We start from the raw sequence: 18920 nt of genomic DNA on the forward strand, positions 1-18920 counted from the left end.
TGCAGACAAAAACTGTCTCATATTGCAAAAGGTATTTGGGCAATTCTCATTTTAATTTTGGATTTTGGATTTCAAAGCTAAACCTTAGAACCTGTATCATTCCAGAAATCTCCAAAAATCAAAGGACAGATAAAGAGATGCATAAAAACTTATATCACAATTCATAGAAACCAAAAACTAAATAAAAGCAGGAAAGAGTAAACGTTTATTTCATTGAAAGATTATGTTATAATAAGTATCTTATTATAACCTACATAAAAACCCAGTGTCAATATAAACAGCAGATGAGACCATGCTTTTTACGCAGTATTCCTAAAATGCCTTTCACAATGCAGTCTTGGTCTTAAGATTACAAGGCACTCTGAACACGTAAGCTAAGCAGCACTATCAGCAGGAAAGATTATTTTAAATAGAATTTAAATAGAATTCTCACAAGCTAGAACCTATAAAAAGGTATACATAACACATTGAATTTACCCATGTGCTTAAGCGTTTAAAAGATCAGGGTCTATGCTAATGACAAAACTGATAGGCAAAACATGCAGATGGGTAAGGTCAAGAAAGAGGAAGGAAAGAACATCAATAACACAAAAATATGTTCCACACAGAATGTGTGAGCTGCTGCCTGCCAAGCGGTTAGCAGTAGGCAGTACTGTGTGGGCATCGCAGAAAAAACAAGGCTTGCTGAAGGATCAGAAAGAGCTTGAGCTAGAGTTTTGCTTGGCTTCTCATTTTTGAGCTTCATGGGTGCTACCTTGATGCATTTGTTTAAAGTCAGACCTAATACTTGAGAAGTAAAAAATCATCAAGGTCATACCTACAGATCCTAAGTCTTCTAAATTCTTAATTCAGCTAAATGATCTAGCAAGCTAAATTTAACATTTTCATTTAAATGCTTCAGAGACAGAACTGTGCTTCAGGAGGAAGAATATATGTAGCTGGAAGTTTCTTACATTACTTTACCTGTTGGGTTTGGGTTTTCTTTTTTTCAAAGTTTATTGTACTCAAACTATTTGCCGATAAAAATCTATGTAATGTCTTGATGATTCTTGTAGCAACAACATTTTGTCTTCAATATCTGAAGAAATTTAAAGAGCAGTGGGTGTTGTTTGCCTGGACTTCAGCAAAGGATTTGACACCATTTCCCAGAGCCTTCTTTTAGACAAACTGCCAAAGCACAGATTGGATGGGTGGTCTGGTTAGGAAATTAGCTAACAGGTCACACTCATAGGTGGTAGATGAGTTTGGTCAGGCTGTAGCCTTTCACAAGTGTAATCCCCCAGGGATTGGTACTTGTCCCCATGTTGCTCAACATCTTCAGAAATTATCTGGATAATGGTATTGAAAGCACCCTCACCAAATTTGTTGATGACATCAAAATGAGTAGAGAGGTGGACACACCATCTCACAGAGGGACTTGAAGAGGCTAGAACAGGGGGTTAGCATGAACAACATGAAGTTTAACGAGGGCAAGTTCAAAGATCTGCACCCAGGACAGAATAACCAAAGAGCTCAGTACAGGATAGGATCTGTGTGGCTAGGGAGCAGCTAGGTTGAGAGGGATCTGGGTGTCCTGGTGGACAGCAAGCTGAATAGGAGTCAGCAGTGTGATGCTGCATCAACAAAGGTAAATCAGATCCTTTGCTGTATCTGCAGGGGGTATTACTAGCAGAGATAGAGTCATGATCATTCCACTGTACTCAGAACTTGACAGGATGCACACAAAGTAACGTGTCCACACCTTGTCCCCCCAGTTCAAGAAAGACATGAACAGACCATAGAGAGTCCAAAGGATGGCCTTCCCTGTGAAGAAAGACTGAAGGAACTAGGCTGTTTCTCCCTGGAAAAGAGAAGGCTTAGTGAGGACCTCATCACAGTATTCCAATACTTAAAGCATGGCTACAGGGAGGACAGAAGGTCTTTCTTCACAAGGAGTCACATGGAGAACACAAGGGGCAACAGGCACAATTTACACCATGGTAGGTTTCATCTCAGCACAAGATAGACATATTTTACAGTAAGAACAATCATTCACTGGAGCAACCTCCCTAGGGATGTGGTAAAGTTTCCATCACTAGAGGTTTTCAAACTACGATCTAACAGTGTGATAGATAATGTCATCTTGGCTCCCTTTCCAATGAAAAGCTGGGCCAGATGAACTTTCAGGGTTTCTTACAACCTGGGCTGTTCTATGATTCTATGAGTGGAAGACCTTTGTTACTATAAATGGCAATTGTGGTTTTATAATATAATTTATATCAATTTTTACTAGCTTTTGGATGTAAACAGTCTTGGACTTTATCTGCTGCCTCCCTGTCATGTTTCTGTCAGCTTGAAAGAAAAGTCAATGTAGTTCGACTGCTTAAGCAAATTTTATATTACTGTGGAGAATCATTTTATATAGTTAAAAAAGAAACATTTTGGAACAAATCACTATTAGGATAGTCCACTGAAAACCCACAGCCATAGGAGATAAACATGCTTCCTTCGTATGAGAATTTGAATCAATTTAATAGCACTGTAAAGTTCATAAATTACCTATGTTAGAACCAGAATTCTAAATCTGTAAACTAAGTTCCAACCAAATTAACCTTCCACTTACTTTGTGCTTGAAAAAACTTGATATAGACCATAAGTATCCTTTAAGCTTGTTGAACCCTAAGTTATTTATGTCCCTTTCTTTTTCATTAAAAAATAAGTTCTTTGACCTAATGTGTAGATACACATGTTTACCTTTTTAAGCACATGTTCCGTGTGATACACAGTGCACTGTTGCTGCACAGCACCATTGGTTAAGTTAATTATACCATCCAGTTAATTACATATGAATTCAGGAAATACCAAATACTGTTTTGGAATGTCTGTACACATCAATTAAAAATGCAGCAGATCCTATGCACACACGGCATCTCTGGGCCCAGCATGGGAAAGGAAGAAACAAAGTAGACGGTCCTTGCTTGACTGTTTCCCATTGCAAAATGATTCCTTAAAGTCTATTTCTACTTTAGCTCTGGAAGGTTTTGTTTTTTCTTGATATTGTCTCATCATAGAAAATATCCTGGGCAAAAGAAGAAAATTTCTTTTAGAAATCATTTCTTTTAAATTTTTTATTTTGTAATGACTTGCTATCATCTCACTATAAAATTATAACCAGCATTCTGGTTAACTAAATTTTCTTAAAAAAAAAAAAACAAAACAACAAATCTGCTTCAATCTGATCTACACTTAACTATGACATAAATTCACTTGTCTAAGTAGAGCAAGTAAAAAAAACTTGAAACATAAAGGTCAACTAACTATTCACCCTACTGTTTCCACTTTAAACCCACATTTTTTCCAGCTTCACTTCTGTTATCTGTTACCTGTACACAGATAATTAATCATTCACTTCATAACTTTGCCTCTAAACATTCTTAATGGATTTCTGTGGTGGTTATGAAAAGCTGATGACATTTTATCTTGCTGCGTTAAAATCCCTATGAAAGTATGACTGCTCACCTGCAGTGTCTTACTTAAGATTATAGATACTTAGCATCTTGCATGGATTGTTTCAAAATTATCTTTCATTTGTTCATGGGTGCACTATATTCTGAGGGAACATGCCTAGCATAGCTAAGCATCTCTGCAATATAGTACGTACCGAGTTTCAGTTTCTTTGATTATGACATAAAAAGATTACTGTTGGGCCTAGAAAACAAATAAAAATCCTTCACTAAATCCGAAACAGCAGCAGCTGAATACAATGCAGAAAGCATCCAAAATACCTGATTGCGTTAAAAAAAAACCCAAACAAACCAAAAACAAACCATAAGAATCACAAATTTTAAACCTAAGAAACTTCCAATAGCAAAGACTGTGACAAAATATGAATTGAAAAAAGGCTTTAGCATACACAAAATATGCATGGTTTAATTCCAGACTGGCTGCAAACAAATATCACAATACCAAAATATCCCTGTAAAATGGAAGTGCTGAGTTTCAAAATGTGAAGAAAAGAAAAAGACTGTGAGAAGATGCACTGATTTAGTGCTTCTAGGAAACCTTTGCCAACAGGGTCTCTATGGATCCCAGTCTTCTTTTTCAGGAACTAACAAAGCAGAAACTATGAATACTTTCTGCCCTTTCTCAGAAGTCTAACATTTCTATGCTCACGTTAAGAACAGGAGAATAAACTAGTAACAGCCATATGGAGCCTCCATCTGCCTGTATCAATAGAAGTGGTACTACTGTGCTTATCCCAGGAAAATTATGCAATATTTTTTTCTGTGTATTTCACTCTGTTTTTTCAGCATCTTTCATCTAGTTCCTGCCTGATTATACAATGCTACAAGAGCTGACACTGAACCTGTTAACTGGATGAGCCCTTTGGTTCAATTAACTCATCACCACCAAATTGCGTTAGGTGAATATAATTTTCTTCCAGCACTTAATTTGTATTAATTTCTCTTAATAATACACTCAACATTACTGTTTTAAAAATTTTAAGCAATGCATTTAACTCCAATTTCTCTGAAAGTAATCTCTCTAATGCAAATAAGAACACATATAATAGAATGATCTGGGTTGGAAGAGACCTTTAAAGACCAGCTAGTCCAACCCCACTGTTATAGGCAGGACATCTTTCACTAGGTGAGGTTGCTCAAAGTCCCATCCAACCTGAACTTGAACATTTTCAATGATGGGGCAGCAGGCAGCAACCAGAGTGTGTGTGCCTCTGTGAGAGTGCATAAGTGTGTGTACAAGGTTCTGTGTGAGAGATATATATAGTTGTATGTATCTCAAATGAGTGAGGGCAGTGTTGCACTTCACTAGGGTCATACTTTTAACAGTATGAAATTACAGATGTATGTAGAGCATGAGCAGAGGACATTGAGTGTATAAAGCTTGCTGTGATTGCACTGAAGGACTACAGCAGAGAGTGAGAGTATTTTGTCAGATACAGTCTTGTCTTTCCCACTTGCTGGGAGTGGGCACTGGAACAAACAATATTCAGATGGACAGCTGAGTTTTGTTTTGGAGAGCACGAGACCTTTCACAAGAAAAAGGAAAAGAAAACAGAAAAAAACCCAACCATTTGCTCAGAAGAAAATTAATGTTTAAGAAGTGTGGGCAGTTGGGGAATAGGGATCTGGGACCCTGAGTTATAAAAGCTTAACATATGCTTAGCATTTTCCTTGCCCAGAACAGCCCACCACTAGGTTGATTAGGGTATTCTTCGGGCTAGAAAATAAATGTGAGATTTGATCCCACGAGATGGAGGAGGGAACTAATTCTATAGTTTCAAGGCAAGTGGTCTAACTATTAGAAGAAATGGATACAGTACTATCTCCTCTTATAATTACAGTGAAAAATAAAAAGGGATGAAACCTCCAACAAGCCAGACAACTGGCTCTCGTTGGAATTTTGAAAGCAATGTGCATGCACACGTAGTTACATGAAACAGTTTAATTTGATGAAGCCCAGGTTTGCTTAAGCTTGAATTCCTTATGCCCTAGAAGGCCCAGATTTTAGCATACCTCAGTACAAATAGGGGTTTTTTTTGAGTACTTTATGCAGCCAGTTATCTTGACAGAGGAACAACTCTGCACGAGCAGTGGGGTCTCACTACCTATGGCAGGGCTGAGGTTCCTGTTACAACGACAAAATATACAAGGTTTTATTCTAGCTGATTGTTTGCAAGCCATCTACGCTGTTTTCTGTCACAAGCAGTTAAAGAAACAGGGATTAATTAAATCCAATAAAGTATTCCCTTCCCAGGGCCCATACATAGCTCATTCTGTCATAATCACCCAGCACAATGAAATAATAGACCAAAACTACCTACACCTGGTGTTTCTCATCAACTTAATGACAGAATCATATTTTACATCAAAAGAAATAACATAAAACATTTATTATGTTTCTAATAAAGAATACACATTCTAGACCTCAGAGTAGTTAGCCTGGGGAAAACCAAACTTGTTGCATGGAATTTTTCGCTCATCTAACTTAAATTATACAAATTTTGACCTTAAAACAAAGCATGCTACCCTATACACAACCACCATATGCCAAGAAATATAAAATTGCTTTTGACAGGACAAGGCTGGGTGACTATTACTATCTATGTTTTCCCCCTACCATTTAGCTAGAAAATACTCTCTAGAATAATAATACATGAAACAATGACTAACATATCACGTGAAAGTAAGTTTCTCCCTACTGCTTATTTATTTTTTTTTCTTCTCAAGTGTGAATATAAAATCTCTGCATGTAGGTCAGAACCTCCTTGGTTCCAAAAAGATAAACTTTAAAAACACATAGATTTGGGGAAAAGAACCCCAAACAAACAAAGAACAAAAAAAGCCACATCAAAAAATCCCTGTGCATTTAAATGTGCTCCCTCAACTTTAAAGTAATCAGGTGTAAGAAGAGGTTATTCAGTGTTTAAGATCAAAGTAGAAGCAGAATTTAAATCTCCAGAAAAGAGAGCATTAGCTAAAGTGATCAAGAAGTGTAAGTGATTCACTAAGTATAATTGGGCTGGTGCTGCACCTTGAGGGCTTGTTTTAGCAGCAGATTCATCTTGTCAGGAGTCCACACTAGTACAGCTATCTGTAGGATCAGAATACAAATTACTATATGTGAAGATCAGCAGCATCATCACCTGGAGTTTTCAGTGGGTTTTCAGCATTCAGTGTATTATTTTGAGGATGTTATATTCCCTTTGTAGAAATGAGTACTTTTTCTTGATGAAAAGATACAAGTAGGATACAAAAAAGAAAGCAGGGGAAGGTTATTATTTCAGGCTGGAATCTAGAGAAATTTCCACAGCCATTTACTTCAATGGACTTCCAACCAACTGTTTACAATCTGTTATTTTGCTTTGCATATCTGGGCATACATTTCCATGTTGAGTAACTTATGTACACAGACACATACACACAGGCAATATGCGTGCAGACACAATGTTTCCATGTTGCTTAATAAAGAGTAATATGGCCTGTGCAACCCCAGAATTTCAACAAACTTTACAAAAATTGACTGATAAAATTGACTGATAAAAGCCAGTGGATTCAGTAAGATAAATCTTCAGATTTCATTGTTCCTATACCCTTTTCAGCACACTTTATTTTCTATTTCTTTGGATCAGACTCTGGTCTCTGCTTGAGGAGGGGTCACCTTCATCATAAAGATGAAGATAAATCTGTGAGAAGCCTATTGGGATTACTTTTAGCCAAAAGGAAACATGGTATTAGTTTCAGCTCTGAAAGTCTACAGATCTATTTCTGTCACAACAGAACAGTAGCTCTGTCAGCTTCAAAACCCATACAGCATAGGGACGGTTTCCTTCTATTTATGCCAGATGACATGGCATTTTCAGGCTTCTTTCTAACCCCAGGAATAACACAAGTGGTCAGATGCCACCCTTAGGGGCATGCGTTTAAGTTAAATGCACATTCCTGCCTGCTTCCTCACCTTATTTTTTTTAATAGTCTCTAGTAAAAGAAAAGACATATCTAGTCTCTCTGTTTTAGTTTTGTTTATTAGAGTGCTCAGACCTCTCCTCTGAAAAAGTAAACATAACTCACCAGGAGGATTTAAAAAATACTTCTTTTCTTCAGATCCTCTCTTCTTATAGTTATGTGTCAACAGTTCTTGTTTGTTGCTCCATTTATTGTTTGATGAGAGATTCTTATCTACACAGCCTCATTGGAAAAAAAAAAAAAGAAAAATCATTTAGAGCCACTCTTGCTTTCAAATCCTTCTTTAGAAGGTGGGACACTGCAAATCTGTGTCATTTCTCACAAACCCCTGAGCTATTCCTTATCCCTTATGAACTGAAATTCATAAGGAAACATCTTCATGCCAAACACAGTTTTTCTGTACGTAAAACCAAGGGAGGCCACCAGAAATTGCAAGAAACATCATTAATGCATCTGTCAATTATATTATCCCCATCTAAGTGGAAAGCTTAAGTCTTTTCAGTGAATAGAAATAAAATGGGTCACTGCCCCGTGAAATGATTTTGCAAGAAAGTGCAGTGTGGCCAAGGCAACTAAAATTAATCTGTAGTGATATGGTGAGGAAATAGGTATGGCTGGTGCTGTGCAGCATGGTTGAATTCAGTTATTTAAAACAAAACTGCAGCCCACCAGTGTTGGTCAGTTCCCTCCCAGTCTTAAATACATTAAATAGTCATGAGTGGGAAGCTGTAAACTTTGACTGAGAGTTACCAACAGGAGGTTTGATTTGGGTAATAAACAAGTGGAGAGGAACTGAGCTGGATGTGAACAGTGCAAATTATATTGGGAAAACAAAACAAAACCAAAAAAACCCAAACCAAAAACCTTGTTGGTTTATTTCTTTTGTGTTAGATAACTGGGAGGTTTTTTGATTTATTCAGTTTGCTTGGGAAGGGTCAGAATGTTATTTTTGGTTAAGTGAATGGGACAAGTTAATCCTTAGAGTTGTGGGTTGTACAATAAAATAGGTTAATTTATTCTTCAGTATGACAGAAAGCATGATCTATTGCTTTCTGTTCAAACATTTTACAGCATAAACCATTAAGAACTGAAAAACATGATGCCTACAGTCAGTGATGCTGAACGTTAACACAAAAGCTAATCACATAAAAGAAAATAAATATTAAAATATTGCATTTTCTGTACTAAATCAGTGGAAGAGAAGCTGTCTGCTGTGCAGAGAAGCATATTTTTAGCTGGAGGTTTGTGTAGCAGCAGTACAATCAAAGTGACTGGGGTTCAGAGGGCTTTCCCTTTTCCTGTTGCAAAGGTGAAGGACAGACCCAGTTTTCTGTTTTTATCTACCCTGGATGCACAGACCCAGAAAGTACTGTTTGGTTTTGGGAGGCACCTCTAGGGAGTCTGTCTGCTAAAGTCAGAGGAGCCCCTCAGCTGGGATTAGACATGACTACCTGTGCCCCAGGTATGCTGGGCTCAGTCTGGGTTCTTCTGCAGAGGTTAGCTAAGATAGAAGGCAGCAGCTCAGACTACTTTAACCTCTTTGACATTTCTGTTGATACTGAATGTTCACAAAGTTTCCAGAATAATTTTGTATATATATTTATAATGAGATGTGTGGACCATACATATACACAGTAGCCATACTTATTGGACACTATATTGGTGGATCATTGCTGGATCTTTCTAATATCAAATGAACTTTTTTCTCATGAATCCTATTCCAAGTTCTTTCCAGAGGACAAAGACTTCTAAGTATTTCCTCTTGATATTTGAATAAAAGATGTTTGTTACCATTGTCCTTTTCTAGTAACAGGGCTGATAAAAGTTCTCCTATTTGTAAAAATCTAACAGTAGTTTGTAATTTCTTAGAAATTAATGTATGAATACATTGGGTTTCTGTTTTTTTTTGTCCTTTCTGGACTTCTACTTTCTAAGATGGAAGATTTGGGGAATGTTTTTTGGTGAACAATATTCTCCACAAGGCTTTTTCTGTAGTTACTGCTTTTCAATCCCTTTCTTGTTGATGGTAAGTGAGGATGCACTGCTCCAAAATGTTTGTATAGTCTCAGAATGTAACAGCTAAATATAACAAGACAGTGTGAACTAATTTTTTTGTGGGAGAATTGCACCTTTGTCTTTTATTCAAGTGTAACCTCTATAATGAAAAGATTATTAATTGAGGAGTTAAGAGTCCAGGAGGCACTGGAGATAAAAAAATAAGTGAATTTATAAATCTTTGTGGATGTGACTGCTATAATAATCCCCCAGAACTGAACCAACTTCTCCATTTAAATAGGCTGGTTTAATGGAATGGGAATTGTTACAGCTAAGAGTGTCTAGTGAAGGAGGTTTGGAGGGCATTGCTCCAGGGCAAGAATAATATTGAAGATTAAAATAGATTGTGATAGAAGCTAGAAATTACTTACTAAACAATATAGGCCCTTGGGCGAAGTGTAGTATTATTCAGCTATCAGCTATCATATCTGAAATATCATCTATTTTTGAACTGTATTCTATTTGGCAAGGAGTGGGGAGATGATTAAGTAGATCTTTACCATCTTTGATGGCAATAAAAAGGAAAGCCTGAAACCAGAGTTCATGAGTTACTCCAGCTTCCTCATTCAAGGACCGATGGATTTTTGAAGCCAGAACAATCATCTAACCTGACCTCTGTAATATTACAGGCCATAAAATTTCACCTCGTTACTCCAGCTTTAAGCCAAATATATCTTACTAAAGAGATAAAATAGTAGGAGTCATATCTTCAAAGATATTTAGGCACTTAAAAGGTGGAGGTAAAAATATCTGTACAGATTAGGTGCACGTGATGCTGATTTCACAGTGGGTTGACATCCAACAACTCTACATTGTTTTTAAACCCTGAGCAGATCTCTCTCTGAGGGTATTAAATGCCATTGAAACACTGGCCATACATACAGTCATATACACAAATCTCAGTACATTATATTTTTATAAACATAATTCATGAGACAACACAGAAATGCTCTTGGGAGGAGGCATGTTCATCCTCTAATGACTTCACAATCTAGTAAGAAACTAACATTTCTTCATTGTTTGGATGGGGATTTATTTTCTTAACTCAAACACCTCCTGAATCCTAAAGTTAAAATCTAAGTGTTCACCATCATAAGCACCAACCCTGAAAAGTGCCTGGATCTCATAATGCAATAAATTCTAAAATTCTTAAAAAATGCACTTTAAATGAGAAAAGGTATCTTCTGTATATGAAAACATTACAGTGCCATTGTTGATGGTATTTTAACGGAGATTAATGCAAGCTTTCCATTTATCTTCTTTCTGGTATTACATTGCTACAACATGGATCATTTGGTTTCTGCTTCAGATGTGAAGTTGTTCCAAGGTGTGCGTTTGGAAAAAAAAAAATGTCATGTTGTTTCAGGCAATCAAATCAGTTTCAATTTTATATACAGTGATTTGGGAAATTGTATATCATAGAGAAAACTATACTATGATCTAGAAAATATTCACTTTTCAGAAGTTTTAGGTAAAAATTTTGAAGGGGTTCAGTAACAATCTACAAATTACATTTTATTTTAGCTTTTCTCCTTTATAAGTTACATAATTGGTCTTTTTTTTACTGCTGAGCAGAGGGTAAGTAGGAGTAAAATTACAAAACACTTAGAAATATGTTATTATTTTTGCTGTGGGGAAAATAAATGTTAGAGAAGCAGAAAGAGCAACACCAGGAAGAAATCCATTTCATTCTCCCCTCACTTGAAATTCCTTAATATGTGTTTCACTGCTACATCCTGCTATCCTTTTAAAAAGACTGAGCATTAAGTACTTAAAGAACTTCTTAGTAAACCTTCTTTAGCTTGCAGATGGGAATCTAATGGAAACAGAGTATTTCAAACTGCTGGATATATTTGAGGAAAATTTGCAATTAAAAATAAATCTAAGCAACTGTACCATGTAAAGTATATTCCTCTAATCAGAGAACTAGGGTGGGAGAAGAGCAGTAGGTATTATTTACTTTGGCTTTAGCAAGATTTTCAACTGTCTCCCACACCTAACACGTATCCTAGCATGTATCCCAATATCCTAATGTGTACCCAAGTTAGGATGTTACAGTCTGAACGAGCATAGGAAGGGTAAGAAAAATGGTTGGATAGTCAGACCCAGAGGGTCATGGTTAATGGGTCATATTCTACTAGCATGTTGGTAGCAACTGGACAGCTGCAGGAACCTGTACTCGGACTTCTCCTAATTAACACCTTTATCAGTGTACAGATAAGTGGGTAACCTTTGATACTCTTGAAAGCAGGGTCATGTCCAGAGGGACCAGAACAAGCTGAAAAATGGTGAGACAGAAAAATTCTAAAATTAAGCAAGGAAATGGGCCAAGTGCTGACCTTGGGACAGAGAATAGCTTGTGATGGCACAAACTGGGGACAGACAGGCTGGGATCAGCCGTTAAGAAAGGCCCTGAGGCCTCATGGGCAATGAATGAAGCCTCAGCTAACAAAGTGGCCGAGACCTCCCTTGGTTCTATGAACAGGAGTGATTTTCCCCCTCTGCTTAGCACCCATTAGACCATATCTACAATACCATCTCTAGTTTTGGGACCTCTCATGCAATAAAATCAGAAAACTGGAGCAAATTCAATGTGATGGAGGAGGCTGGAACATTTTCCCTGTTAGGAGATACTGAGGGACTGTGACTGGTTCAACCTGGATACAGTGAGCTTTGGGAAAGTAATGCTCTCCAGTGCCTGTAGGGAAGTTGCCAGGCAGACAGTCTCATCCTCGCACCACACATAGTGGGAGGATGAGATACAAAAGGCATAAACCGAAACAAGAAATATTCAGGCTGGATATGAGGAGAAAATTCCTGACTCTGAGGACAGCCCAGTAGTGGGACAAGCTGCCCAGAGAGACTGTGCTGTCTCTATCATTGGAGATTTTCCAGACACAACAGGGTAAAAGCCCTGAGTCGCCACGTCTGACTTCTGAGCTGGCCCTGCTGTGAGCCAAAGGAGGGACTAGCAACCTCCCGAGGTCCTGTCTGAATATGAATTCCTTGCAATTCTGTGAAACATCAGGTAATAATAGTAATATTTCTGCTGCTCACCACCCATCACTAAATGTCTAAGAAAAAAGACCAATTCCTTAAATACCACAAACAAACAAAAAGACAGCAGGAGTTGTTGGATCTCCAATTTCACAAGCTACCTTTAACTAGCTATAAAAGCTAGGAAGTTTAATATACAAGCCTTTTGAAGTGTGCCATGCTGATATCTGCCAGGTTGGAGGGTCACTCTGAAGGCTAAGGGGTTCATGTCTTGGAGAAAAATTTCACTTTGCCAGGACTGCACATCATCCCTCCAGTTACCCCTACAGGAAGCTGATATTGGGAAGGTTGATTTTGCTTCTTATCCACTGCAGCTGTTGTTCCCATCTATTGATAATTCAGTCAACCATTTTTCTCTTTATTAACTTTACTTATGACCTCTTACATGACCACAAAACCCTGGTTGGCATTATTTCTGGAAAGGTTTCACACATACGGGACTGCAAATATCAGTTTGACCTGGGTTTCCTCTGAGACCATCAATTCCCTGAGATATTTTTTATCCAGCTAATTAAATAAAATCTGTTTCAAATGTAATTAAGCTGGTTTAAGTTGCATTACTTTTTATTTTTACAATGTATGTAAGCAATCTTTGTTTCTGAAGATCTATATGAGGGACGTGATTACCCACCTTCATTGGATAAGTATTAGATGAATAACAACTTCAGAAGATACCTTAAAATCTGGAATAAATATTGTTACCTACTTAATGTTGTCTATTACTAAAATAGTATTTTAAGCAGGCTGGCACTATTTTGGTCTACCTAACTAACCTGAATCAATTACAACTGGGAGACTGGTGTCTTTTTCAGGTACTTACATATTACTTAGTAACTAGAATCTTTTACATCACCACTCTAATTTTATTGTCTTTCAGAGCAACATGTATGTAAGCAATGATCTTTGCTTAAGACAATGACTCTTAAGAGAATCATGTACAACAAGCATAAAAAGAACAAGTTTTTTTAACAGGCCTTATGCCTTATTGCTAACTTAATTAGCTCCCATTTACTCATAAATACAGCTTGATGGATATATTCTGTTCTTTATTACTTCAATTAGCACCCTGCAATATGGGGCTTGCTAAGATTATCTCATCTGTTGCAGGTGACAGTGCTCCTCGGTGGTCATATTCAATAACATATAAGGCTTACAAGAGCTGGTCTTTGCCAGCTCTTCCAATCTTCTCTGAGACAAAATATGAGACTGTAATTATTAACAGTGCCCTTAAAATTGGTCCAAAATGACCTCGGTAGGGAGAGAGGAGAGCTTGAATTTGTCAATTAAGAGCTCCAAATGCAGTTCCTCAGAAGACGTAGTTTTATCTATCAGAATTAAAAAAGCCAGCATATTAAAATGCATATATTTTCATTTTGTTTGCAGAGGCATGGGCAAACAGGCATTGGAAAGAAAGACCTATTGGACTTTGCTCAAGATGGAAAAGGCATGGCCACCTTCACCAATGTCAACTTCCACATTCCCATGTTCAGAGCAGCTTAGTACCACTAGTGTCATCCAGGAGCGTTATATTCTAAAACAAAGTAAAAAAATCCACACATGCATAATAAAGATATAGTGCTGATTCTGACACTTATGGATTACTAATAAGGAAAAATTACAATCTGACCAGTGGGACCCAAACCTAAGAGTTATTATTGTAGCTATGGATATTCATTTCCAAAATATAGCACAACACATCATTTTATATTCTTCTGTCTTATATTTTTTTTATATTTCTCTTCACAGCCTTTATTTCTTTACTGGCAGATTCACTTAATTACTAAAAAAAGCAGTGTATTATTCACTGCGTAATTCACATAACAAACTTCACACTAATACACTTGTTGTTTCTTGTGACTGTATTTTGTGTGCTGTAATGACTGATCGTGTGACAAACTGGAGGCATTTCCATTTTCTTAATGCACATACAAAACTTTTCAAAATTAGAGAGTAAAGCCTTATATTGCCTTTTCAGTGTGGCTCAGTCCTCCACTTAGTCACACAGAAGAGGTCCCTTTTGTCCACACATAACTCCCTCTGACTTCAGCAGGGTGTCTGCATTCAGAATACAAATTCCAACCCAAAGGTAGCAAGGATGCTACCCTCTTTCATGATGTCTTCTCTGCAATCGTCCAGGTTAAATATTTGTAAAGCTACCCAATAAATCCCCTAGCACTCCTAAACCTGAAATGCTATGAGCCTCTGGACTGCAGCAGAATTGACTCTTCACACTTTTTTGCAGGCTGTTTTCCCATCGTATAGTCTTTTCTGACCAGAATTCGGTATCTGAATGGAGAATATCCATATGCACCAATTCATAAAATTTTACATTAAAAAAAACAAAACCAAAAACAACTAACAGTTACACAAGTTCCTATAATATACTTTGAAAAGTAATTTTGTTTTGGAAACAGAAATCATTGGTAAGAAGGCTAGAGTTACTTATACCTGATTGATACTTAAAGAAGACAGCTCAACAGAACACATCTGGTGAATTTTCTGGAAAACCTTTCCTATGATATTAGGTGTGAACAGATTACATGCAGAAAACTTCCTTACCAGAGATGAAACAAAGACACCATACAATCTGAACTAAGAAGTAGTGTTTTCAGGAAGTAAAAGGCTTCCTGAATAATTAGCATACAGCTGCTAATCACGCTCTAAATTGTTGTTACAACCAGACATAGCCCTGCCAGTACACTTCACTAGAAATTACATCAGTTGCTTGCTCACTTTCAGTTCCCTGTAGAAGAAAGATGATAAAAAACATATATAAAAAAGACAGTCCTAAATGAGAAAAATCTCTGTTTTCTGATTGATTCAGGGACTGAGTTTATTCAGTCAGAAATAACAGCTGAACGAAGGCAAGATTTAAGATCCACAGAACTTTCGCCAGATAGATTAAAAGCATTTTTTAATTTTTTCCATGAAATCTTTGTTAACTCCTAATTAAAATTCAATGTAATTCTAATATATAGAATTTTAAAATATAAATAGATATGAAATTCTAACATTATTATTACCACCTTACCCTAAGAAGACTTTTGAATCCAATACTACATTTAAATCCTAGATATCACCTGGGTTCTTTAGGAAGCAGATGAGTGTTTTCTGTTGAAATTACTATCGGGAATAATGTCAAATCAAAATAAGCAGATTAAACTCTTGGGGAACACTTGGTGTTAGTCTTGCATTGCACTTTTTTATTATGCTTCCCCTGCTAATAGACTTTATTTTTATTTTATGCAGCACCTTTCATCTAAAAGACAAAAAAAATGAGAGAGAGGAATTAAACTGTTTATGGAAAAAAAAAATAACCTTTTTTTTCATGAGATTTATAAAAAAGAAAGTAGGTTAATGAGGCAGAGAAATATAGCAAATCTGTCCCAGATGGTAAGTGCTACAGAGAAAAAAGCTCTTACATTGGAAGTGTTTGTTAAGGGTCAGAGTTTGTTAAGGGTCAGAGAAGAGGCTTATGAGTAAAGCAAAAATAACATCAGAAAGTATTAGATGTGGTTCCTCTTGACTGTACACTAGTTTTATTCATTTCCCCTTTGTGACAATCAGTGTCATCAGGAATGAACATTAAAAACTCATTGGTACTTCAGGGGCTTCTGCTGGTTTTTTCCTTTCTGGCACTGTGTCTATTAGTAACTAGGCCTGGAGAAACACATCTGGCAAACTTAAGAATCAAAAAACTCCTTCATCTAAAATTCAAATTAACATTAACGCACCCATTTAAAATTTATTTCAATACCATGGCAAATATCTTATAATACCAAAGTATTTTGCCTCATTTCCTGGCAGTTTTCTTAACTAGTAAAACAGGGTGTGACTGTTAAGAGTAATAGCTGTCCTTGAATAAAACTAAATGGCTACATTTCATTTCAGAATAAAAGTGCCTTATTCCTATTTAGTTTAATCCATTTACTAGTCAGTTTATCAGTTATTCTTCCTTATCAAAGACAGAAAACAGCTTTAGCCTAATAAAATTAGGGTGATTTTAATCTAGAACACAGCATGAGATTCTTTAGAGCTTGTCTTAAAAATTGAGATAATCTGTTTTACACTTAGAAATGCTTCTGTGCCAAATTTGTGTATAGCGAAGCCCTAAATCACAGAATCATAGCATTGCTTAGTTTGGAATAGGCCTTTAAGATCACCAAGCCCAACAGTTAATGTAGCATTGCCAAGTCCACCACTAAACCATGTCCCCAAGTGCTACATATACACAACTTTTAAATACCTCTATGGATGGTGGCTCCACCACTTCAAATCAAATCAGTATATTTTGATACTTTTCTTCCTAATATGGTTCCAATGAAATTTTAATCAAACTTTCTGATCCAATTAATTGATTTGATTGTCTGAAACAACTGATGTCACTTATTTTTCCCAAATACACACCTTGGAACAACTTCATATCTGAAGGAACAACCAAATGATCCATGTAGTAGTAATGTAAGGGTAATACTAGAAAGAAAATTAAATCTTTTCATTACAAATAGGAACTGAATAGCTTGTTTCTGTACAACTTCTGATACACTTCACAACAATGAGGACTTGTGTGTATTTTATATATGGGAAAATCAGACATACAGAAATGTCAAGTGAATAACTAAAAACTAACAAAAACCCAAGATGTTAAACAATCAATGGCATTCCCCTAACTCTCATGAAATTTTCCCTTCTGAAATCTAAATCTTGCTGTCTGGCACCTGTCCCAAACTACCATTAGATTAAGAAAAAGAAGCCTACCCACCAACAAATGTTTTTTTTTAAGGTTTTATTTTTGTTATTGGATTGATTTTTTTTTTCAAATATTTTTCTCATTATTGGTCCTAATACAGAAGAAACTGTGATTTAAGCAGAGTGAACAAAAACAAAACATGGGTTTAATGACAACTTATTTCTTTATCCATGACTTATCTAGGCAGAAAGATATTCTCATACTTGAGAAATGATTAGATGTTTTTGCTATTAGAACTCAGTGTTAAATATTTATTTAAAGTAAGGATTTGAATTCCCAAGCACACTGTTCAGTCCTAGCTATATCAATAAAAGTACATTAAGAATTATGAACTTTGTTTTCTGGGTAGGCATAGATTTAGGCACACATTCAAAGTGATCAACAAAAGAGACTTAGGCTTAGCCCTGTTCCAAGTAACTCAGTTTAGCTCCTCAGATTAACATCTTGCCATTGTGGAAGAGCCACATTTAGTGTCCAAATCATGGAATTATATCAATTTACTCACAAACACCTGTTTTCTTCTGTTTCACTGTGTTATCAGTTACATTGCCATATTACCTTCTCCATTGTGACTTGAGTGCTGCGTTCACAGAACCTCCTTCTATGCCAGTAGACTGAGAGTTTCCGAATTTCTGGGTCTGGATATTACACCATTCCTTTTCCTGACCTCACCAGACTTATTTTCCTCTCCCCATATGGAGCAACAAACCTGCAACATGGCACCTGGCATGACAGGTGCCTGAGCTAGATATGGCCAAATGCACACACTAACCAACATGAATTAAGCATAGAGATCCATATTCTGCTTTATTCTTTTAGTATTTTTAGTATTTATGACTATCTCTTCTCCTTATTTATGTGTCTTGGAGAAACCAACACCACTTTTTAAAGGAATGTAACACAGACATCTCCATTTGTCTTTTTATAGTATACAGTTGTGTTAAGGGCTCCTGTGTGAGTCTGCATAAGCAGGTTTTGTAGCTATCTGTAGGTGTGGATGAAAAGAATATTTGGAATTTACAACATTCACGACTTAACCTGTCCTTAATGCTCTCTGTGGTTTACCTTTGATGGCTTTTCCAACAGACGCTTTAGCCTTTAGTAGCAACTATAAAATCCAGTGGTAAAATCTATGTCTCCCACTTCTAAATTACAACTTGTAATCAAGAAACAGCATTGGAACTACAATCCAGGCTGCAATAAAGTATGAAATTAGATGCAAAAGATGAGGTCAGTATGACCTAACTCATCTTTCCTAATGCACCGTTTTTCCCATAATTTATCACTGTCCATAATAGAAAATGGCACAAAACTGAGACTTTGGTATTTGCAAATTATGTAAAAAGCTAATTAAATTTAGGAGTTGTGCAATGCCAAAAAAAAGGAGATAGGTGATAATGTGTTTGAATAGAGGTTTTTTGATTCTTGTGTAAGTAGCAGAAAAATCCTAGCTCAACTGCAGTTGTTCAATATCTTACCTAAAATTACTACTAGTAGATAAGGAGTTGTAAAGTCTACTTATTTTATTGCTGGATGCACTAGAAATACTAGATATATATAATAAACAAACAAGGTTAAAGCCAATCTGACAT

This window comes from Pezoporus flaviventris, unplaced genomic scaffold (genome assembly GCF_033815535.1).
Source record: "Pezoporus flaviventris isolate CSIRO_AGI_PZ_B2104156 unplaced genomic scaffold, CSIRO_AGI_Pfla_v1 ptg000007l, whole genome shotgun sequence".
NCBI classification, from domain to species: domain Eukaryota; kingdom Metazoa; phylum Chordata; class Aves; order Psittaciformes; family Psittacidae; genus Pezoporus; species Pezoporus flaviventris.